General features: G+C 51.8%; 1 protein-coding gene across 9 annotated transcripts in view; it reads left to right on the top strand.

The window, feature by feature from the left end:
• Positions 1 to 24,024, top strand: part of BCOR (BCL6 corepressor) — a 119,518-nt gene that overhangs the window by 26,072 nt on the left and 69,422 nt on the right. For 3 of the 9 annotated variants that reach the window (XM_042242164.2, XM_060407588.1, XM_060407586.1), the window contains exon 1: positions 3,463 to 3,776. The exons of 4 other annotated variants lie outside the window; for them this stretch is intronic. The gene's annotated coding sequence lies outside the window, so the exon portion shown is untranslated. Of the gene's footprint in view, positions 1 to 3,462; positions 3,800 to 24,024 lie in introns of those variants that run through there. 2 more of the 9 variants (XM_060407580.1, XM_060407583.1) reach the window with 1 other exon arrangement.

Raw genomic sequence — 24,024 nt, 5'->3', positions numbered from 1 at the left:
CTGTTAGTTTCTCTTCTCTTTCTGTACTGGATAAAAAAGGAATCTTCTCTCAAAAATGTTTATTCTTCTTCACCCCTTCCCTACCAGTGTGCAAGAACCTTGTTGCTATGTAGGAGAAAGTGTATTTCTGTGTTTTGATAAAGAAGAGAGTAATTTATGTTCCTCTTCAGGCCTGAAAAGATAATTATGCGTCCCGGGGAGCTCCCTCTTCTCCTGGCTAACAGGCAAACCGGATTCTTGTTCTGGATCAGGAGCGCGTTAGTATCTTGCCTCCTTCTCGTCTTCGTCCTGTCACCAGCCGGCCATCACCAGGCCCTTTGGCAGGTCACGTGATTGAGGGTTTCTGTCTTGAAGACTGGTGGTGCCTCAGAAGACCCTGTGACTCCGAGCCTAATTAACATTTCTTTTACTGTACAAAGAATATTCTGAGCCATTGACATCCTCTGGTCCATCTCCCTGAAAGCTTATGCCAGAAGCTCCCTGTGGGGCCTCTGGGCGGTGGGAAGGAGCCATCATGGTGGGAAGTGTTGAGTGCTTGCCTGCACCAAACCAAACCAAAGTGCAAATGGCAACAAAAGGGGCATCTCCATCCACCTGGTAGCTTGCTTGGTAACAAATTCTACCCCACCCCCCTCGCCAGCTAGTAAAGCCTGAGGGCACATAGTTCCTTTGGCCTCCCTCTAGCCTGACCTAGGAATGATGCAGTTAAGTAGATCAGGAAGCTGCGAGGCATCCACTGCTCCTCACTTCCCCTGGCGCTGGGCTCAGCTTGGCTGAACTTGCCGTTCCTGTCTTTTTAGAGGAGCTGGTTGTGTTCCCGAAGCAGGATCGCACTGTGCCGCCTCCCCAGGGGTCCTCAGCTATTGATTTTTAATATCCGTATTCAATATTGTGTATTAAATATTGAATCCATGCACGAGAGGATGTGATGCAAATCACCAGCCGTGCCTGAGACTTTAATAGTTGTTTTATTGCCCGGAAACCACAGTTGGACGCAAGGCATCCTGCAGCCGAGGCTGGGGGTGGGGATGACAGGCAGAGAGGAGAGCTGAGCAGACAAGCAGAGCAGGGCCTCCCAAAGATATAAGCCCTCTGGAATAGCCACTGCTGGAGCCACGGACAGTTCACCCCTGGGCAGGCACTTTGGAGGCCGGCTCACAGGCTGCTACGGAAACAGCAGGAGGCTGCTGGGTGAGACCTGAGCAGAGGAAGAGGTATGAGGCTATGTCCTTCCTTCCTGGACTCCCCTCACTGGACTGCTCATTCCTGTCCAGCCACCCCCCCCTTCCCCTCCACACAGATAGTCACCCAGACTCACACACACAGAGCTATTGAACAGGAAAGTGAACTTGGGAGCAGGAAACCCCGGGCCTGGGGGCTCCTCCACGACTCTTAGCTCTGCAACCTTGGTACAGACCTATCTTAACCTCTGTGGGCATCATCTCTCGTCTGTCAATGGGGGTAACACTATCTGCCCTCCCTCCCTTATAGCCCAGTGCGAATGAGATAATATTCAGGGAAAAGGCTTTTGTAAACTGTCAGGCCCCACGTAGGTAGGCTGAGGGATTAGTGTTGGCTTTCCCTTTATACTCCCCCTCTCCTCCAGGCTGTGGCTGCAGGCTGGCTTCTTTTCTCTCAGACACGCAGGGCCCTCTCCTTCTCTCCCTTGGCTGCCTCCCCTTGGTCTTCCAGGCTCCCCACTCTGCCAGGGCTCTGCACTCAGGCTGAGCAGTCAGGTTTCGAGGGTGCCCAGCAGGGAGATGAGAAGGGAGGCCCCCAGGAAGGGCGAGAACAACTCGTGGTGTGTATGTGTGTGTACGTGTGTACAGCCAGTGTGCCGCAGAGCCAACAGCCTGGAGAAAGCGCTCAGCTTCATTCGAGGTTGGAGAGATGAGCTCGGAGGTGGAGGGGAGATCAGTAAGAGGCTCTTCTGGCCCAGTAGGAGTGGCATGCTGGGTCCATTGTGCAGGCAGTGGAAGGGAGCCGCAGAGAACTTGAGGCTGAGGGGCTCCTCTCACATGACACTGTTCCTCCTTGTGGGAAGTCCACTCGATTCCCAGTTGTTGGAAAGTCGGGGCATGGGCTTTGCCGTAGGGGTCTTGAGATGGGCAAGCTGGAATGTCAATTCAGCCCAGGGTGGTGGCCTCCCAGCACCTCCGAGTCAGATAAACAGTTGCCAGTGGCCCCCAGGGTGGACACTAGAGGGCTGTACTCTTGCCTGGAGGAAGTGCTGACCTCCTCAAATCCACACCTTTGTCCTGGGGCTCAGGGAGGGGCGGGGACCAGAGGGGTCCCTATCAGTTAAGCCCTCGGCCACGGCGTGGGCCCCACCATCTGCTGGGAAGGTCCGAGTTGATTCGCTGAGCCAGCCCAGGCCCAACAGAGAGCAGGTCTGGCAGAAGGCCCCGCCGAGAGTCCGCGTCAGCGTCCCCGGGCTCGCAAACCCAGGGATGCCAGGCAGGGCCTGGCTGCGCACGCCTCCGCGTCGGGGCTCGGGCGTCTGCTGCTGCCTGCGTTTCCGGGTCTGCGGCTGAGCCTCCCTGGCTCCCTCCTCCCGCTTTGTCTCGCTGCCAGCTTCTCGCCTGCCCTCGCCAGTCTCCTGGGTCGGCCGAGCGCGCTCTGCCTTTCGGAGTGCGTCTCAGCTCTTACGGTGCCTCGCTCTTTGCGCACGTGTGTGGCCGCCTTCCCTCAACTCAGGCACAACCCAGCCTCTTCTCGCTGGCTACTTGGCACGGCCGTCGGATCGCGGAGAGGGCCTACCCCTGGCGCCCCCTCCCCCGCCTCAGTCTGCCGCATCCAGAGCCTGGCGACCTCCAGGACTGAAACATCCCGAGGTTCTGGGTTTAGCTCCCCTCGAAGCAAACCCAGGAGGGCTCAGAGTATCTCTCACTGCGCTCCTCGTGGCTCCCAGCCCTAGGCAGCTCCTAGAGGGGTACTTTTATGAGACCTTTGCAGAGTTAAAGGGAACCACTTCTGCGGCCCACCTCGCGCCGTCTGTGGCATTCTGAGAACTGTAAGCCTCTGAGAATTGGGAGTACACGGCTGTGCCGCTGACTCGAAAGGTGGCCGGACGTGTGGGTCCGAGTGGGGGTGCCCGGAGTGCGTGTGGGGATCGCTCGGACTCTCGGTGGATTAGCCGCTACAAAGCGAAGAGGAGGGGCCGCGGGCCTCGGGCTGGGGGCTAGCCGGGGGCCTGCGAACATTCTAGGCCGTGGGGCACGTGAAGACACCCAGGCCGCCCCTCCCCCTGGAACCTGCACTCGGCCGGCCTTTGAGGCGGAAACACCGTCTAACTCCTTGAAAGTAAACTTGCCGCGAGGGGAGCGAAGGAGGGAGGGGGCTGGCGGGGGTGTCTGCGTCGGGAAGGCTTGTGTCAAGTTTCAGCCCCTAATGACACTCGGTGGCAAGGTGCCAGAGCCCTGGGAGCCGCGGCAGGGGGGAAGGGCGGCGGGGGATCCGGGTAAGAGTGACCGCGCCGCGGGGCCGGACTCGCGAACCCCGAGGCGCACCGCGCGCTCTCGGGCCGGAGGAGGCCGGCGGGGCGGGGGCGGCGGTCGGGGAGGGGGCGCTCCGAGAGCCGCCTGAGCGAAGAAGAGCGCAGGCATCTTCCGCAATCCATTCATGCACTGAAGCGCGTGCAGAGCTGCTGATCGCTGCCATTGTTACTCGCGGGCGGTGTGGGAGCCGAGCCTCCACTCTGGCGAGAGATAAATGGCCTCTGACAGCCCCTCCTCGCCAAGAGAGCTCCTCGGATTTCACCGCGCGGCGGCTCTCAGGTCTGTGCCTCTCTCGCTTCCCGGTGAGAACCTTTAAATCAGCCTCCCGGCCTTCCCTCCTCCCGGACGCTGCCCCCCCCCCCCCCCCCCCCCCCCGCCCGCTCAGGCCCCGACAGGGCCCTGGGCGCGCTGCGCGCAGTCTCCAGCCCTCTACCCACCTGGCGGGGGGAACAAGATGGGGAGCTCCGGGCGGACCCCGGAGCCGCGGGGGAAGGCGACTGGAACCCCCGCCCCGACTGCGCACCTCCCCCGGAGCGGAGCCCCGCGCCCCGCCTCCGCGCCCACAAGATGGATCAGGCTACCGTGCGGAGAGCGGGCTGTAAATATTTAAAAAGTCTCTCGCGCGCCGGCGGTAATGGCTTTCGCAGTCGTAATGTGTGCTAGGAGGAAGGGCGATGCATGCGTGTACTGTGTTGCGAGATGGGGGAATTGTTCTTAACGCCTACCCACCTCCCGGGTCCAGGGTGGGCTGCTGGTTCCGGCTTCCCTATTTCCCGCCCTCCTTCTCTCTGCCGCCACGATAGCGTTGAGAACGGCAATCGATAGGGAACTTGAGCATGGCACGGCGCCGAAGGCTCGGACGGGGTGACCTGGAGCCGCTCTCCCTCCCGGTCAGAGTCTCCCAAGGTCCTAGGCTGGTACTGGTCTGAGACCCCCTGTCCAGGTCCACTTCTCGCTGATGCACGGGGGAGGGCGGGAAACACACAGGTTGAAGCCCCCTGAGTTTGGGTGGTCACTTAAAGCCCGGACGCGGGTCTCTGCAGCGGGGCCCAGAGCCCTGTTTTGTGCCTTTGCTCCCCTCCCCGTGCCTCTCTTAAGCCTTGATCCACTCTAAAAGAGAGCCCTTTCCGCCCCCCCCCCCCCGCCCCTTTCTGAATCTGAAAGTAGCTTTGTGGCTGCTGGGACCGAAACCTGGGAGGAGGCAACGCGGAGAGATGGGGTGGGGAGCGGTGCCTAGCGCCCAGGCTCAGTGGAGGTCACACGTGGATGTGGAGAGGATCCTTCGTATTGCTTGCGACTGTGGGCCTGGGATCTTTAAGGCCAAGCCCAGCCGGATGGAAGAGGTGGGGGAGGGGGCATCCAGTTTCCTCGGCTTCTCGGCTTAATGGGCCCACCGCAGGGTGTGTACCGGTTGAGGCTGTCGCCTATGCCAGCGGCCCCTCCCTGGCGGGGCGGGGGCGCCGAGTTGCCCAGAGCTGGGGCGCGCCGGGCGCCGCGGGTTCGTGCGGAAGGTTGGAGGGGTGTGGGCTCAGGCTGGGGCTGCTCCCCTGCACCTCTCCGCTCCGCCCACTCGGGGACCAGCCGAAGTGTGGGTGCTGGCGGCGTGTCAGGGCGCGCCAGGGCTGCTTTCGGCGTTCGAGCGCGTGGGGCTCCCGACTCCTGGCAGCTCCGCGCACGCCGCTTCCAGGGGCTTGTGTTGTGCCCTGCTTGCTTGTTTGTCTCGTGTAAACCTCGTAAACCGCCCTGATTTATTACCCAGACTAAATGCTTAATTTGTGAATATGAAACAGATTAAAAGGGGCGGGGGGGCGGGGGCTTGAGGTCGGCATATTTTAGCAATCAGACCAAAGCAGGCCGGCAGATGTTTCAAATTTGTCGACATTTTCAGGCTCATGTGGAAAGCCAGCCAGAATGGTCAAGAGGTCCTTTCTCCTTCCTCCAACCTGAGAACTTGGCAATGATCAAAAGGAGGTGATTAGTAGCTACAGGGAAAAGACACCAGCAGGCAAGGAGTTAACAGAGGCTGAGCCCTTCACCTCCAGGATTGGAATGGGGGTGGGGGGTGAGAGCTGGTCACAAAGGCAAGAGGGGTCCTGACTAAAAAGGCCTAAGTCCCAGAATCCAACTTTGAAGAACAAAGTAGAGGATCCATTAAAAGTTAATTCAGCAAATAAACTTCATCGGCGATAACACAAACAGGAAAGATGGAAATGCCAACTTGAAATAGCCAAAAGATAATAAAAAATAAGTCGTTTTTATGTGGCCTATTCATGTGCTTCCCTTCAGTGATCTGCCTCAGCACAGGCCTCTCCAGAGCACCCTCTCCCTTTGAAAAGACCTCATGTGTACAGGCAGTGTTTTTGTTTTTCTTTTTGGCATTTGTCATTTTGGGGCAACTTCACACATCAAAGGCGAGCACAGTGTTATCAGCTCCCTTCTTCCAGCCGCCCAGTGAAGCAGATACAATTTCTATAAATTGGCCTTCTCCTCTGGGTTTTGATTGATCATCACCATATGAGATTATTGAAAGTCTAATGTCTTATTTCACTTTCTCCAAGGGGTGAGGAGGGGAACAGTTTATTGGAAGTCAGGCCACGTGAAGATTCTGGGGTTGTGCGATAGTAATTTCCATTATCCTGGGTAGATCAGCCTGTGGGAACTACTGCCCATCTCCTGCGGGTTCCTTATACCACCTCCCCACCTCCCCCCTCCAGGTCTCAGCTTCAGGCGCTGTTAACAGGTACACTACAAACTAGAACCTTCTGGAGCCTTTGTAGTTAGAGGGAGAAAATGGCTGTTGACTAAAAATAAGGCAACAAAAGATTCATTAAAAAAAAAAACACACAGATTTATTATTAACTCAAGAATCTCCTCCTGAGGACTGTTTCCCACTTTAAACTTTTTTTGTTCCCCTTTTGCCTCGATACCATCTTTCATTTTATTAAAGTTGATTATGGTTCCTGTGTCTTGTCCTCAGCCAGACAAAGGCTTAGGGAAAGTCAGAGAACGTGTTAATTATATGTTTCTTGTAAACTGACTTTTCATTTCCCCCTAACACATTTAGTCGGCTTGGTGTTTAGTTTAGCACTCAATTGCTGCAAATATGCCACTTAAAAATGCTGTCTTTATTAAAAACAAATAAATGAATGCAGAGACCTTTCTAATTTCAACTCGCGTGGGCTAGAAACAGAAGAGAAAACTGAAAGCGAGAGCAAGAAGGAGGGAAAGGCAGCGGGGAGGAGAGAGAAGAGACAGAGACCAGGAAACACACACACACACACACACACACACACACACACACACACACACACACGGAACACTCCTTCTGCCATCCACGCACCCTCCCCTGTTAAAACTGGTCCATACAATTGTCCCTGGCCGCGCCCTGCAGCTCGCCAGCCCGCCTGGATTTTCCATCACTTGGCGCCTAAGGCGATCATTAGTTGATAACGGACAGCCTCCCCTACCTGCTGGCAGCCCATCACTTACCAGCCCGGGGGGAGGGGAGGGGGAGGCAGTCTGCAGGTTCCTGCACTGGGTGCTGAGCCCCATTTGCTCAACCCAGGACGGGTCCTGGGGTCCTTGCCCCTGGGTGCATTGGTGCCTAATTAAACTCTGTCCAGGGCAATGTGCACTAAGTATACGAAGACTGAGAGGAAACTCGGGGTTGAGGCAGGGAGGCAGTCATTACCTGGGCAGAGACAGGAAAGGGATGCCACTGATCACATTCTCTTTATCCTCAGCAGAGCCTCTGAGTGCACATTTAACTCATGCTGAAATCAAGGAGAAATGGAAATGAGGAAGGGGGAAAAAAAAAATCCAGACACCACACATAACTAAACAGGGCCTGTGTCACCACCAGGCAGGAGAGAGGTCTTGCGTGGCTTGAAACAGACAACGCTCGCTGCAGAAAAATGACTCAGGTGCCCTTGTGGCACTGGAGTTATTGCTCATGTGCCACGGCCCCGTCGCACGTGGGGGCCGGAGCTGTATAAACGGCTGTGGGGACAGAAAGGCACACACGTGCCAGGAGCCTAAGGACCAGGTGTGTGTTGTCAAGCTAAACGGACCATGGAAAAGCAGAGGCGGCATCCTCAGCGGAAGGCCAGGAACCCACTAAGACCTGAGTCAAGGCAGGCCGACCTGGGTTGAAACCGATAGCCAGGAAAACCAGAGTGTGTGGCCGAGTATGGCAGCCAGAGCTTTGGTTGGGCCCCCATTTAGTCCAGCTGAGGAAATGGGTTCAGAGGGTGACAGTGCCAGCTCAAGGGGACACATCAGTGACCAAAGGCCGGAACCCAGAGCGCCCTGCTTTGGGAATCAGAGGAGAAAGGGGACTTTTGGTTAGAGAGCGATCCTGGGTGCCCAGGGTCACTGAAGAGTTCTGGTATTCTTATCATATAGATTTATCAAGTGCTTGCTGTTGGCAAAGCACGGTGCTGGGCCTATGAGGCCACAGTGCTCGGAGCCCTCAAAGGCCCAAGCAGGTGAGTTAGGGTGTAATAACACAGGCCATGAAGGACGGTGGGTGAGGGGGCTGTGGAAGAAAGAAGCCGGCCACTCAAAGTGTTCCAGCAAGCTTTACAGGAGAGCAGCCTGGATGTGAGACCACTCTCCCCAGGGGCGGCGGGTGCAAGAGAGGCCAGGCCCTTTGGACCAGGGCCCTTCACTTGACTGTCATCTGAGGGCCTGCCAGTGTGTCCCAAGGCAGGCAGGGAAATTGAGCCAGGGGCGAATTGAAGAGGCAGCTCCTCCTAGCTCAAGCACAACTTGCAGCTCTCTCTCTTGCCCTGGACAAATACAAGCACGTAACTCACCCCGCAAAAGCTCCTGGACGAATGGAGGCTCTCTGGGGGAGCTGCTAAGGGAATACCGCCTCCCTTAACAAAACAAACCTGAGACTCTCCAAGGTTTAGCACTGGAAACAGTCTCCCAGCAGAGAAAGGGGGCTGGCTTAAGCGGCGCCCCCGCCCCCGTGCCCCCCAGGTTCCACCTGCCCCTTGGGGCGCTTGCAGTGTGATGACAGGTGCCCTCCCTGCAGCCATCTGGCTTCGGCCCAGCCTGTGCTCTTGGTTTCCCTAAGCAGAGGCGAAACAGGCTGGACCCTTCAAAGCACATTCCTAAACACTAAGGGAGAGCGGTGGGGAAGCGAAAACAAAGGCCCAGGAGTGCTGGAGCAGTTCAGCTTACAGAGTCTGTGGGCCAACAGGGCTGGCCCAAGTTCAGTCAGACTTCCTGGCTGTGGGCCAGCCGGAGCTGGCAGTCAGCCCCGTCCCAGCCCACCACTCAGGCCCGCATCACCCCCCAGCCCGGGACACACCCTCGCACCCAGTCTGAATCCCAGGAAACCCAGCTGCCCCTCCGCAGCCCCCTCGGCCCGCCCTCTCCTCATTTAGGTAACTAGCTCCAGACAGCCAGTGAACGGCCCCTGTAGCTATCAACCCAGAGCTTGCCAAGATTGAGGGTGTTGTCTGTGGGCCAGCCCCTCGGGGTAGCCTGGGTCTGGCAGGGGTGGGGACCGGGTAGACAACTCCCCTGACTGGTAGCTTCAGGCCTAGAGCAGCCAAGTGGGGCCCTTGTGAACACTTGGTCACTGTTTATCCTTGTGCATCGTAAAAGTATCATCACGTTCTATATGTGTTAAGGTTGAGAAGCACTGGTAACTCGAGGTAAGTGCGACATCCAGGCTCTAAGAGGTCCCCGCACATATCCTGGGGAGACCATTGGGCCAGGTGACCTTTGACGGAAGGTGAGCACAGCTCATTCATTCCATGAGCACTCCATAGAGCCCATCTATCTGTTGGGCACTATTCTTGTGGCTGTTGGGGGTGGCCGGGGGAGACCCCAGGCCCCTCCTTAGAGAACTTACAGTCTCCCTGAGAGGCTTGAGCCCCACATGGTGAAAGCTTCCCTCTGTTCACACTACCTAAAGCCAAGAGAATGAGCTCCTCTCGATTTTCCTCCTCAGCTTATATTTTTTAGGCCAGAGAGTGGGTGGGAGTGTCTGCCCACTTTCCACTTGCGGCTGGGTGACCAAAGACCCTCCATACTCTGAGTGCTCGGCCTGCAGGGTGGGGACTCGGGAACCTGGAGTTCTGTGCTTTCTTTCCCAAGCTTCCACCCAGACAATGTCACATTCATGGTACAAAATTCTGAGGATATCAAGGGGATGCTCTTTCATCCCCCCCAGTCGTGTTCCTCAGTTACCCAGGGCACCCGTCCGCAGGCAATCACCACTCCCAGTTTCTTGCTTACCCTCCCCAAGGTAGTCTATCAAAGCCAATTCTTAAAAAAAAAAAAAAAAAGAAGAAGAAGAATTATTTAAATTTTATTTTGAAAAAAATTCCAAACCCACAGTAAAATGTAAAGATCAAGTACAATGAACACCCATATAGGAAGGCAGGTTTTCCAAAGCACTATATTTATTCAACACTCCTACCCTTGGAAAGAATTCAAAACCCCTTCAAAGATCTGAATTAGTTTAACTTTATTTTACAATGTTACTTAGAAATACTTGGCCCTTGTGAATACATTGCTTATACAGGGTCCTCCCCCCAGAACCCCCAGCACCTTATCAGGGCGCCTGGCTCATGGGAGGTTTCTAGGATTCAATAGCCAAGACTGCACAGTAGCAGGTAGGATACAGGCAGGCTGCCTTGGTTCCTTTCAAACCTGGCTCAGCCACTTGATTATTTGTGTGGCCTTAGGTGGTTACTCTCGGTGTCCCACTTGGCCTCACTTTGCCTGGTTGTAAAATAGAGGAGGGGGCGACAAAAACGACAAATTTTATCATGTTGGGAGAACTAAGTTAGTTGATGGAGATAAAGCACGTAAAATAGTGCCTGGCATATAGAAGGTGCTTAATAGGTATTGAGGAGACGAGACCAACACATTTGGTATCCACTTTGCTTCGGTGATAAGCTGAGAGTCATTGGGCCCCCGAGTTCATGGCCCTCCCAGTTTTCATCCATAACCGTGAGCGAGGCCAGAGGAAACCCAGAATGTGGCTTAATAGTCCTTTCCTGCCTGAAAGAATTGCCCTCTCTCAGCTCTGCTCAGAGCCAGGGGCTTCCTGTGGACAGTTTCCGCACTCACGGAAAGCTTCTAGCCGTGCTTATTAAAAAGACATTTGGAAGGAAAGTCTTTTTCTTTTTTTTTTTTTCCTTCCCATTTTCTAGCCTGGCTAGTTGCTGCCCTGCTGATAGAACCATCTTCAAAGAAAGAACTAGCGTTTACTTTCGGGACAAAGCCAGGAAGAATACATCCTTCGCCCTCAGGGAGTTCCAGGTTCACAAAGGCCTGTTTTGGCCCCAATTCGAGGGTCAGATGGAGCAAGTGGGTGTGATTGCAGGAATACCCCCTCCTCGGTCGCCCCCCCCACCCCCAAGCTGTCTGACAAGCCAGAGAAAGTCTGGACCCTCAGACAAAGTTGTCCGGGATGCAGTGTTGAATGGCAGATGTCTGACGAGCTGGACGCTAGAGTCGACACGGGCAAGATAAGGAAATTTGTTTAAAGGTATACTTTGCTCTGCGCTATAAAATACTGAGCCTAATGTTAGGCTTTAATATCTGACCTTGACATTGTGGTGTTTCTGCCATATAATTTAATTAACGTGTGATGCTGGCACAATGCCAGAGAGTCAAACGTTCTGGCAGCTCTTGGAAGCCATGTCAGTCCCTTTCAAGTTCCCCCCAGTGAACTGACACACAGAAACCTCCTAAGGCTGAGGACAGCCTCTGAGATGGGCCACAGAAATTTAGCTGTGTTACAGTTCCATTGGATGGTGCTGGACAGGCCACCTGCTGACTTGTCAAGGTCCTGGAGGGCTGCTGTGGTTTCTGAGGACCCTGACCACCGGGAGCCGCTCCTTGAGAAAGAACCCCTCAGCCCTTACCAGAGGCAGCACCCAGAGATCTGCTCACAGATTCTTTTTCTCCACAAAATGTTTTCTTTTTCCTCAACTTAGCCTATCACCAAGTCGTTGAGCTACAGAGGAACATAAATTAGACGGGAGACATATTAACTGAAGACAAAAAGGGCTATCCATCCATTCTACACATAATTATTTAACACCTACCACATGCTTACTTGGGGCTTCCCTGGTAGCTCAGCTGGTAAAGAATCTGCCCGCAATGTGGGAGACCTGGATTTGATCCCTGGGTTCGATCCCTGGGTTGGGGAGATCCCCTGGTGAAGAGAACCCACTCCAGCATTCTGGCCTGGAAAATTCGATGGACAGTATAGCCCATGGGGTCACAAAGAGTTGGACACGACTGAGTGACTTTCACTTCATGTGCACCTACTAGGGCTTTGGGTGTTTATAGCGGCGGGGAACAAAACAGTATCTTAGCCATCATAAAACATTATTTCACTTGAGAAACAAGTACATTATATATATATATATATATATATATATATATATATGCCTATGTAAAAAAATATATATATATATAGCATTTCAGGTTGTGATAAATCTATGAAGAATAAAGAAGGGTAAGGAAAGGGACTTCCCTGGCAGCCGCATGCAGGGTACATGGGTTCGATCCCTGGTCAGGGAACTAAGATCTCACATGCCATGCAACACAGCGGGGGATAAAAAAGGAGAGGAATTCTCTGGTTGTCCAATGGTTAGGACTCCGCAGCTTTCACTAGCAAGGGCGTGGATTTTCTCCGTGGTCAGAGGGATCCCACAGTGTGGTCAAGGAGAAAAATAGAGGGGAGAAAGATGAGACGTTCTTTTAGACATTAGATTGTGCGTTGATGAAATAAAGTGCTTAGCGTGTATCAGTCAGGTCTTGCCACAATTATGCTATATAACAAAATACTATTCCCACACTTAGTAATTGACATCAGGAGGCATTTATTTCTCATATCCATGTCTGGATTACCTGTTGTTAGCTGATCTAGACTGTGCCAGCTTGGCTTGAGTGGGGTTGGGTCCAGTCTGCTCCATGGGTCTCTCGTCCTCCAAGGACAAGCAGGCTACCTGGGACATAGTTTCCTGGCAATATCTGAACTGCAAGAGGGTAAAGCAGAAATGCAGTGACTCGAGTCCTAGACTCAGAGCTTGTGCAGTTACTTTTGCTTACATTCCATTGGTCAAAGGACATTTGTGACCTGACACCGATGGAGCCAGAGATCCACTCCACCTCTAGAGGGATGAATTGTAAAGTCACATGGCAAAAGGCATGGAAACAGGGCAGGGTGGAGATTTAACGGCAATGCAACCTGAACAGATGGCTCAAACCCAGACTATATATCTCTAGCTATGATATATATATATATATATATAAATATATATATATATAAACACATATATGAAATCATATAACCGCCTTTGCTGGAGTTTTCTGTTTTAGATTACATAAATCCATGCAATAATTACACATTAACATCCCTGAGGTGGTTTATCATAGGACCATAGGCTTCTGGATCATGGCCACCAACCTCAGGAAACCTGAGAACATGGATCAGAGGCCATCTCAAGGCCTAGAGAGAAGGAGACCATGATGGAGACTTTTCTTCCTGCCGAGGTTTCCTATGTAATGATGGGGTATAGGTGGGAAAGACCGGAGGAGACCCAAGACCTAACAAGTGTCCTTGCTAGCCTCTGAGCACGTCTTAGAGCAACACACACCTGGACTAATAATACCCAGGAAGTGTCACCACTGGAGTTTGCTCTACTACCAAGTGGACATTCAGCTCTTCTCACTGGCTGTCTAGGACATGGCTTCATGCATTGATGGTTTTAGGGAGTAAATTGAAGGTTCCAGCTCCTCCTTATGGCTCCTTCCCCCAGTCCTGCCCTGCCTTTCTCATTTCATCCTTGAATAATGTGGGAGGGATGCCTAATGTCTCTTCCAAAAGTGATGATGTTTAAAATCGGGCCTCCCTTCAATGAATTCCTCCAGGGCTCTGCAGTAAGCCAAGTACTGGAACCTGGCCCTTCCCTTTAGGAAGGAAAGCTCACTGTTCAATTGATTCCCATGGCTAATGGAGTCTAATCGCCTTTGCCCAAAGTGATTCCAATCAAAGGAATCCACGGTACAAAAATTTAGAGTGGCAGCGTCAAGATTTACATCCTGTAAGCAGAGAGAATCGAGCGTTGGGGTAGATGTTTAATGGTGGGGCCCCTTGAGGATTCAAAGCATCTTTTATTTGGGGGGAATTCTGCCTTCTGCCTCCAAAGCTGTGGGAGGTGATCCATCTTCTGTAACTAATCCCAGCCTAGATCTGGAAAGGGGACTGGCTGGGTGTAGTTGCTTCTTAGACTAGCTACCCATTAGGGAGCAGGGCGGGTACTCTTGAAACTGCAGTTTGCTTTCTGATTTCACTGACAACTTTGCTTTATTTAACTGGATCCATCTTAAACTTACCCTTGTCGGCATGTCCCTCAGCTTTGTTTCTTTGTCACTCTCCGTGTAAATCTCTTCGTGACTTCTGCCTTCATTCCGCATTCGAAGGTGATAATGATGACAATGGTGATGATTTGCTTTTTATTGACACAAAATAGCTATACAGAAACTCGCACAGATCATTTGCGCTGGACTTGATGAACACACCCATATAACCAGTACCCAGATCAGGAAACCACCAGCACCCCAGAAATCATCTTATCCCCCATTCCAAGTACTGTGGCCCCAGAGATAACTGCTAACCTAACTTGGCATGATTAGCATTGCCTGGTTTGGTACTTTATAGAAACGGAACCTACAATATGAGCTTTTTGTGTGTCTGGCTCCTCTTGCTTCACACACTATCCTGGTAAAATCCATTCATACTGTGTACATTATGGTTCATGCATTCTCCTTGCTGTGTACCATGCCGCGGTGACGCTAGTGGTAAAGAACTCGACTGCTAATGCAGGAGACGAGACGTGGGTTCGGTCCCTGGAAAGGTCCCTTGGAGGAGGGCATGGCAACCCACTCCAGTATTCATGCCTGGAGAATCCCATGGACAGAGGAGCCTGGTGGGTTACAGTCCATAGAGTCACAAAGAGTTAGTTGCACACGACTGAGCGACTTAGCGCGTGCACGCACACACAAACACACACAGACATGCAGCACTCACATTACACAGTGTGAATACACCACATTTTATTTCTCTGCTATTTCTCTCCTGCTGATGGGCACTTGGGCAGCTTTGCTTTGGGGCCATTCCTAATAGTGCCACTATGAACACTTACGTACATACCTTCTTGTGAATAGATGGATATTCTTGTTGTTTGGTTGCTAAGTCGTCACCGACTGTTTGCAACCCTATGGACTATAGCCCACCAGGCTCCTCTGTCCATGGGATTTCCCAGACGAGAATACTGGAGTGTGTGGCCACTTCCTTCTTCAGTGGATCTTTCTGATCTTTCCTTCTCCAGGGATCCAACCCATGTCTCCTGCATTGGCAGGCAGATTCTTGACCACTGAGCCACCAGAGAAGCCCGAATAGAGGGACAGGTGGATGCGTTTCTGCTGGTATCTGTATACCCACACGATGAGTCTCTGGACCTGTGTTCAGCTGTAATGGTTGGTGCCAAAAAGCTTTCCAAAGTGGTTGCATCAATTTATATTCCCATAGCTAAAGAGAAGAATTCTCCTTGCTGGCACTTAGAATTTTCTCTCTTTTTAGGCGTTCTGGTGGACCTTATGAGAGTCCAAGCTTCTAAAGGGCACTAACAAAAGTATTTGTCTTTCATGAAAAGTCTCCCAAGTGTATCCTATAAAACCATCCTGGGGAAAATGTTAGCTGATGCTCTGGGAAATAAAAGCACATAGTTTTCTTTTACTTTTCTGGAAAAGCTGAAATGTGGTCCTTGATCTTTAATGACAGTTGCTTTTGGAAAGTGAGAAAATAAAAATCTGGATGTAGCCACAAATCCCTCACCACTCCACCTCCCCACCGTGACCACCACCAATCTGGTCTTGCTCTACACTGATTTCCATACTCCACAAACATACCTGCCAGACAGCCCCAGGCTTCCCACTGCCCACCCACACTCTCTTGCCTGCTCTTCCCCCTGAGGGAGACTCAGCTCCTGGGTTCTCCACATGGAATGATCTCCTTGCTCACCAGGACGCCCAGCTCCAGGCACATCTCCTCCATGGAGCCCTCCTAGACTACCTTTGAGTTGAATTCTCCCAGGTGCCTTTGCGCTTATCATCACAGCCACAAAGCTTATCATTTGGTTGCTCAGTTATACCTTATCTCTTCAGCTCAGTTGGAAGTTCTTGGAGGGACCACATTGTCCAGAAAGGTGTTCTCACTTACAAGTTGCCCACAACATGCTTATCGATCAGATGCACAACTATTACGATTTGTCTCAGTTGTGTGGGGCTGGAAAGGACTTCTTAGTTGATACTGGCCATTGTCTGGGAGCTCAGCTGGGCTGTCAGCTGGGGCATCTACCTGTGACTCCCCAGCATGGCCATGACTTCTTTTTGACTTGTCCCAGAATGGGTGCCCCAGGGAGCCAGGAGGAAGCTGCATGGTCTCTTCTGATTTAGCCTTAGAAGTCTCACAGCATCACTTCTGTTGTGTTCAGAGCAGTCATGAACTTACCCAGATTTCTCAGAGTGGGAGCATCGCCCCCACCTTTCAATTGTGCATTCATGCATGCTCAGTTACTTCAGTCGTGTCCAACTCTTTGCGACCCTATGTTTTACTGTAGCCCACCAGGTTCCTCTGTCCATGGGATTCTCCAGGCAAGGATACTGGAGTGGGTTGCCATTTCCTCCCTCCAGGGGATCTTCCCGACCCAGGAGTCGAACCTGTGTCTCCTGTGACTCCTGCATTGCAGGAGGGTTCCTTACCACTGAGCCATGGAGGAAACCAACCTCTCGGGGGAAAGTGTGTCAAATGACCCACAGACTTGTTTAAAACTGCCACAGTATCTGATGGGGTTGTGATGAGGATTAAGCGAGAGGATGTCTTTGAAGTCCTGGACAAATGTGAATTCCTCTTCTTCTTGTTTGAGGTCTAGGAGCTCCCAGGGCAGTCAGTGCCGGGTGCCAGGTTTCCAGTTGCTTTTGTTCATGTCTACTGGGCTGGAAGGATGAGCTGAAGGGACAATCTTTCTCAGTTTCTTTTGGGGGGCAGCATCTTAGTTCTCCAACCAGGGACTGACTCTGGGCCCCAGCAGTGAAAGGGCCAAGTCCTAACCAGCGGGCCACCAAGGAATTCCTTCTTTCTCAGTTTCTAGTCATTTCTAGTCCCTTGGGATAGTTCAGGGCAGCAGTGGCATACTTTCTGACTCCCTGATGGGGTTTCGTGTACACAAGGTCTTCCATGATCTCCTGAGACCCCATATCAGCCCTGACCAAGTACCTGGGCTCAACTGGAACCTTCTCGGGCTCCAAATGGGAACGCTTGACTGAGGACACGATGCCTCCAGGACAGATGCCCTGGTGTAGTATCTTCTGGAGGCTCACATGTGTTGGAATGCGGAACTGAGTGGTAGCTGAATAGAAAGCAATCAGAGTGATTCTTGTGGGTGTGGTTCTTCCTCCTCTTGTCCAGGAGTGGGTCCTGTCTCTGCCCTTGCTTTCTTTACCCCAGGTTGGAAGAGAGTTGGGGGCTGCAGCTGCTGCTGCTAAGTCGCTTCAGTTGTGTCCAAGTCAGTGCGACCCCATAGACGGAAGCCCACCAGGGTCCCCCGTCCCTGGGATTCTCCAGGTGAGAACACTGGAGTGGGTTGCCATTTCCTTCTCCAACGCATGAAAGTGAAAAGTGAAAGTGAAGTTGCTCAGTCATGTCCGACTCTTCGTGACCCCATGGACTGCAGCCTACCAGGCTCCTCCGTCCATGAGATTTTCCAGGCAAGAGGACTGGAGTGGGGTGCCATTGCCTTCTCCGTTGAGGGGCTGAGGAGAAGTCAAAGGGAAACCATTTTGGCCAGCACCCGGGCTGCCAGGGGAAGGTGAGGGTGGCTTGCCTTCCATAGCCACATTCAAGGGTGCTTCTGGGTAAAAGTGAGTCGCTTCAGTCGTGTCTGATTCTTTGTGACCCCATGAACTATAGCCTGCCAGGCTCCTCTGTCCATGGGATTCTCCAGGCAAGAATACTGGAGTGGGTTGCCATGTCCTCTTTCAGGGGATCTTCTCAATCCAGGGAGGGATCAAACTCGGGTCTCCTGCACTGCAGGCAGATTCTTTACCACTGAGCCAAGGCAGCATTAAAAGGGAGGCTGAGTTCCAGTTGGTGCCAGGGTGGATATGATTTGCCCCACAGGGAAGGCAGGACAGAAGAGGAAGGAGCCCTTAAGCGTCTGCTCCAATGAACTGTCCTTCGGGAAGGTGGTCGAGCGCCGTCTCTGAGGTGGGGGCCCATGGACCCCTCTTGCTCACGCTTTGATTCTTGGAAAAAGCAATGGGGCCTGTGCTTGGCAGTCTGGGGACGTTGCTCCCTCTGGTCCTACTGGTTTTCCTTCTGGGGCTTCCTCCCATCCTCCATCGTCACCACTAGCCTCACGTTGGGCAACTGTGTTGTTCAGAGCAGGGCGGGGAGAAACTCAGAACCGCACAGCCTTGCAACACTTCAGCCCCAGAGCTCACCTTACTGGGCTCCTTCTATGTGCCTGACACCAGGGTGAGGGCAAGAAATGGTCCACAGGCCCCGTGATGCTGGCCAAGGAGAACAAATTGATGAACACACCCTGCGTGCCCAAGTGACTAATACATGCGTATAAGCACCTCAAGAATCCATGTCTGGGTGGCTCTCAGAGGACTGGGGAGGCCAAGAGAGGACTAACTAGGCTAGGCCATACTGCAGGCTGCACATCATCTCACAGCTCTGTGCCTCAGTTGCCCCATCTGTAAAGTGGGTGTAACGAGATGCCCACCTTGAAGCAGACTCATGAGGATGGCATGAGGGAATGCAAATAAGTACTTGGCAGGGACCTAGGGCTCACAGTCAGCCCTTAATAGAGTTGGTCTTCGCATAAGAAGGAGGGAGGGGAGCCTGGAGAGTTGCCTGGGAGGGCAGAGCCATCAAGAAGAAGCCAGTGGGCATCCCACCCCCACCTTCCCAAAGCCTCCCAGCAACTACCTCCCCGCTTCAGACTGCAGTCACCTTCAGAATGCATTCACTTGCTCCCTGTGGCTCCACCCTGGTTCTCCCTTGCAAACCTGGCCTAGCTTCTCCTTATAGACCAGCTCTTCCTATTTCTATGCACTGGGTGGCATGCGGGGTGGGAAGAGGGGGGAGAGGTGAGCAATGCCCATTCTCCTTAAGCATTAAACCTTGGGGGAGAGGTAAGACCATCTGTTTGTAAGTCCAGGCCCACTAGCTCTGTGACCTTAGGAGTCTCAGTTTCCTCACCAACAAGAGGGTAATGTGACTAATGACTTGTTTTGCTCGTACTTTTATGAAAATTAAGTAAGCGAATGCATTAGATACACAGTACTGGTGTGTGCATGCTCAGTTACTTCAATCTTGTCTGACTCTTTGCGAACCCCATGGACTACAACCCACCAGGCTCTTCTGTCCATGGGATTCTCCAGGCAACAATACTGGAATTGGTATTTAGTAGGTGTTTAATAAATGGTTGCTGTGTCCATAGTGATTCTACAGCTGCGTATCCCAAAGGTGTTTGGTTAGACAACATCTGGGGATTTGACTGGCTTAGGCAGCCGCTTGTTGTTGACAGATAAAGAAATGGCAGTCTTCTTCTGTCTTGATTCAGGGAAAGCTCTCCCTACCCTCTTTTCCTCCTGAGAGGCACCCCTCGCTGTGGCCCAGAACTGGAAACAGCAGACACAGACACAAGGTGGGGTCAAGCCAGAGGTAGCTGAGGGAAGAAAGAGTTCTAGATAAAGGGTTTTCTCATTTAATGGAGTGCTTTGTCCAACAGTCAGAACATAACTTTCTTCTAAAACTCTGGGATGAAACCCTTTCTACAGTATGTTTCCATGAGATGTATTAGTTTGTTATTGCTGTGTAACAAACGGCTCTACAATGCAGTGGTTTAACACAACAATTTCTTCTTCCTCACCGTTGGGCAGGTCAGCCACCCTCGTTCCTGCAGCTCACCTCAGAGGAGGCCCAAGATGACCTCATGCACAGTCTGGCAGCTGGCACCAGTCTTGGCTGGGGTGAATGGTGGCTCGCCAACCTGTTACCGTAAATCCTCTAATATACCAGTCCCCAACTGTTTTGGCACCAGGGACCAGTTTTGTGCAAGACAATTTTTCTATAGATGGCGGTGAGGGCGGGGGAGGGGGGGCTTAATTCAGGTGGTAATGTGAGCGATGGGGAGCAGCAGATGAGGCTTTGTTCACTTGCCTGCTGCTCACCTCCTACTGTGTGGCCAGGTTCCTAGGAAGCCCAGGATTGGGGACCCCTGCTTTAATACACAATACTGATTTCCTTACGTGGCATTTTCAGAACTTCCCGAGAGGGTGAAGCAGGTTGCTGCAAGGTCTTCTAAGGCCTTGCCTCAGAAGTCACACAGTATCACTTATGCCGCATTCTGTCGGGGTGTGTCACCAGGCCAGCCCAGCTTCTAGGGACATAGACTCCACTCTGTATTCATTAGCTCCGGCTACCATAGCAGAATACTGCAGACTGGCTGCCTGAAACCACCAAAATGTACTGCCTCACCGTTCTAGAGGCTGGAAAAGTCCAAGATCAAGGTGTGGGAAGGGTTGGTTTCTTCTGAGGTCTCTCTGGCTTACAGAGAGCCATTTTCTTCCAGCGCCTCACATGGTCTTCCCTCTATGTGTCTCAGTGGCCATATTTCTCTTCTTATAAGGAACCAGTCAGACTGGATTGGCGGGGGGGCAGCTCATCTATGTGACCTCATTTTGGTTCTTTTTCTTTTTAACATTTATCTATCTATTTATGTATTTGGCTGCAGTGACTCTTGGCTGACAGCACGTGGAATCTTCATTGTTCTCATGCAGGATCTCTGACTGCGGCCCATAGACTCTCTAGTTGTGGTGCATGGGCTCAGTAGTGGGCTCGGGCTTAGTTGCTCCAAGGCATGTGGGATCTTAGTTCCCCGACCAGGGATGGAACCCATGTTCCCTGCATTGCAAGGCAGATTCTTAACCACCATGGAAGTCCCAATGTGACCTCATTTTGAATGACCGCATTTTTAACTTAATTACCTCTTTAAAGATCCTGACACCAAATACAGTCACATTCTGAGCTACTAGGGCTTAGGAATGTGGATTTAGGGGGACACAATTTAGCCCCTGGCATACCCCTTTGGTGGGAGAAGGTATAAAGAAGTTATGGCCATCTTCAGTGTACAACAGGAGACTACAGTATCCCACAATAACCAATACTCAAACATGCAACTGCTAGCGTTACTATTTCTGCTTACCTGCCTGTTGTGAGGTGAGTAAGGAAAAACTCCCACTCTGGGTCCTTAAACCCTCTAGACTCACTCTCTCCAGCAAATACGCATCTTTTCCAAGGTGGCCGCCCCCTAGTACGTCCCTGCCAGGGCTCAGGGCTTACCTGCCTGTGCCATGGGCTGCCCTGGCTTTGAGTGGACTGTGTGGGGAGCCTCCCAGAACAGAACAAGCCAGGCTGGCCCCACCCGCCTTCATCACTCCATGCGCCAGCCCACACAAACCCCTCCATCTTCCGTCTGGCCTGATGCTTCCCCCCTGGTGCTTAGAGTGTCTTCTTCAGGGCAGTCTCATTCCTAGAACACCTGACTTATACATACAGGGTGTTTAATTATCGTTTTTAGAATACAACTGATTTCAGAATCTTTGTGGCCCTTAACCCCTAATTCAACAATTCCTCCCAGTCCTCATACCCCAATGTCACCAAGAGCCCGATTGGGATTCGGACAGTTTCTCCTATCACAGCTTCTCTGGGGCTTATTCCTTCCCTCCAAGACCCCTCCCCTTTCCCCGAATCCTTTCCACAGCTCCCCTTCCTCACCATGTGCCATCCTCAAAGATGCGTTGTTTCAACACTGAACCTGACTTTTCTCTGCTGTGGAGTGATGCTGGGTGATGCTGGGAGAGAGGAAGCATTTCTGCACCCCCTGCCGCCCAGAACCCCCTTACACACACACACACACACACACACACACACACACACACACATCCACCCCAGGGAGCTATCCTGCACCCCTGCCCACATCTATCTCCCAGGCTGTGCCACTGCATTTTTGGAGCCAGATAAATGCAGGAAAGTAAGACACAGCTGCAGGTCTGGCCACCCCAAGAGAAATGAGAAAGTGTGGAAGGAAACAAGAAAAGGCACTGACTTGGGAGAGGTCCAGTGCCATGTTATTTGCAGCCTGATGGACACAGCTCAGCTCAGGGACTCGACAGCAGTGGTGGCAACCCAGTGGAAAAGGCTGACAAAGCCAACACCCATTGCCAGAGCTGCAGCTCTGCCAGGGGCCCAACGAGTGAGTTCCACCTCTGAACACCCCTTGAACGAACAGTGAATGTGCCGAAACCTGCACCCCCAAAATGCGCTTAAATGACTGTAGTGCCCCTACTGACTGCACTGTCCTCCCGCCCACAGTACCCCACTAGAGTGTCCCCAAGGCCCTCTCTCACCCCCTCCTCCTCCCCTACCATTGCACACACAGCTTGGTGGCAAGTGCCCTCCAGGGTGGGAGAAACAAGTGCATCCGGAGAGGGAGTTCACCCAAGGATTTCAGGAAAGCACCAAAATGGGGATTTCTGATCCCTCAGTTCAGTTCAGTTCAGTTCAGTCGCTCAGTCGTGTCCGACTCTTTGTGATCCCATGAAGCGCAGCATGCCAGGCCTCTCTGTCCATCACCAACTCCCGGAGTTCACTCAGACTCATGTCCATCAAGTCAGTGATGCCATCCAGTCATCTCATCCTCTGTTGTCCCCGTCTCCTCCTGCCCCCAAGCCCTCCCAGCATCAGGGTCTTTTCCAATGAGTCAACTCTTCGCATGAGGTGGCCAAAGTACTGGAGTTTCAGCTTTAGCATCAGTCCTTCCAATGAACACCCAGGACTGATCTTCAGAGTGGACTGGTTGGATCTCCTTGCAGTCCAAGGGACTCTCAAGAGTCTTCTCCAACACCACAGTTCAAAAGCATCCATTCTTCAGCACTCAGCTTTCTTCACAGTCCAACTCTCATATCCCTACGTGACCACTGGAAAAACCATAGCCTTGGCTAGATGGACCTTTGTTGGCAAAGTAACATCTCTGCTTTTGAATATGCTCTCTAGGTTGGTCATAACTTTCCTTCCGAGGAGTAAGCGTCTTTTAATTTCATGGATGCAGTCACCATCTGCAGTGATTTTGGAGCCCCCCAAAATAAAGTCTGACACTGTTTCTACTGTCTCCTCATCTATTTCCCATGAAGTGATGGGACCAGATGCCATGATCTTCGTTTTCTGAATGTTGAGCTTTAAGCCAACTTTTTCACTCTCCTCTTTCACTTTCATCAGGAGGCTCTTTAGTTCTTCTTCGCTTTCTGCCATAAGGGTGGTGTCATCTGCATATCTGAGGTTATTGATATTTCTCCTGGCAATCTTGATTCCAGCTTGTGCTTCTTCCAGCCCAGTGTTTCTCATGATGTACTCTGCCTATAAGTTAAATAAGCAGGGTGACAATATACAGCCTTGATGTACTCCTTTCCCAATTTGGAACCAGTCTGTTGTTCCATGTCCAGTTCTAGCTGTTGCTTCCTGACCTGCATACAGGTTTCTCAAGAGGCAGGTCAGGTGGTCTGGGATTCCCATCTCTTTCAGAATCTTCCACAGTTTATTGTGATCCACACAGTTTATCTGATCCCTAGCATCCCCCTTTTAAAAAAAATTGCTACTTACATGAATGGACCTAGAGATTGTCATACTAGGTGAAGCCAGTCAGACAGAGAAAAGCAAATATCCTAAGATATCACTTATATGTGGAATCTACAGAAACAGACTTACAGACTTGGAAACAAACTTCTGGTTGCCTTGGGAGAAGGGGAAAGGGGAGGGATAAATTAGGAAGTTCGATTAACATACACACACTGTATTATATCTACAATAATTAACAACACAAGGTGGCACAGGGAACTCTGCTCAATACTCTGTAATAACCTCTGTGGGAAAAGAATCTGAAAGAAAACCAGATATATGTATACGTATAAATGAACCGCTGTGTGTACACCTGAAAGTAACACAACATTGTGAATAACTATATTACAACATAAAATAAAAATTTTAAAAATATAAGAAACGACTAAGAAAAAAAGTTGCTCCTAGACCCTCCGTGGATGCCTTCAACCTGTAGTAAGGAAGGTCAGCCTGTATCTGAGATTCCTTGGCTTCCGAGGTACCCTAGGGCCCAGGAGAGAGGTCATCTATACTAACCACCCAGCTGTGGGTCCAGATCCCCTGCTGTGCTGAGCAGTTCCTGCTAAATCAGGAGGGTTCTTCCGAAAGTCTGACTGCTCTTCAGGCCCCGGGTGACCCTGAGCAGCCACTGGCTAAGTGTGATGCTGGTCTGTAGGCCTTTGAAACATGTGCACATCGCTTCACTCTGGATTCCGAGTTGTCTGCTTACAAGCAGAGACCATCTCAGCCCTGGCAGTTGAG

The sequence above is a fragment of the Ovis aries genome, chromosome X (assembly GCF_016772045.2).
Source record: "Ovis aries strain OAR_USU_Benz2616 breed Rambouillet chromosome X, ARS-UI_Ramb_v3.0, whole genome shotgun sequence".
NCBI classification, from domain to species: Eukaryota; Metazoa; Chordata; class Mammalia; order Artiodactyla; family Bovidae; genus Ovis; species Ovis aries.
This window is presented reverse-complemented; position numbering and strand designations above follow the sequence as displayed.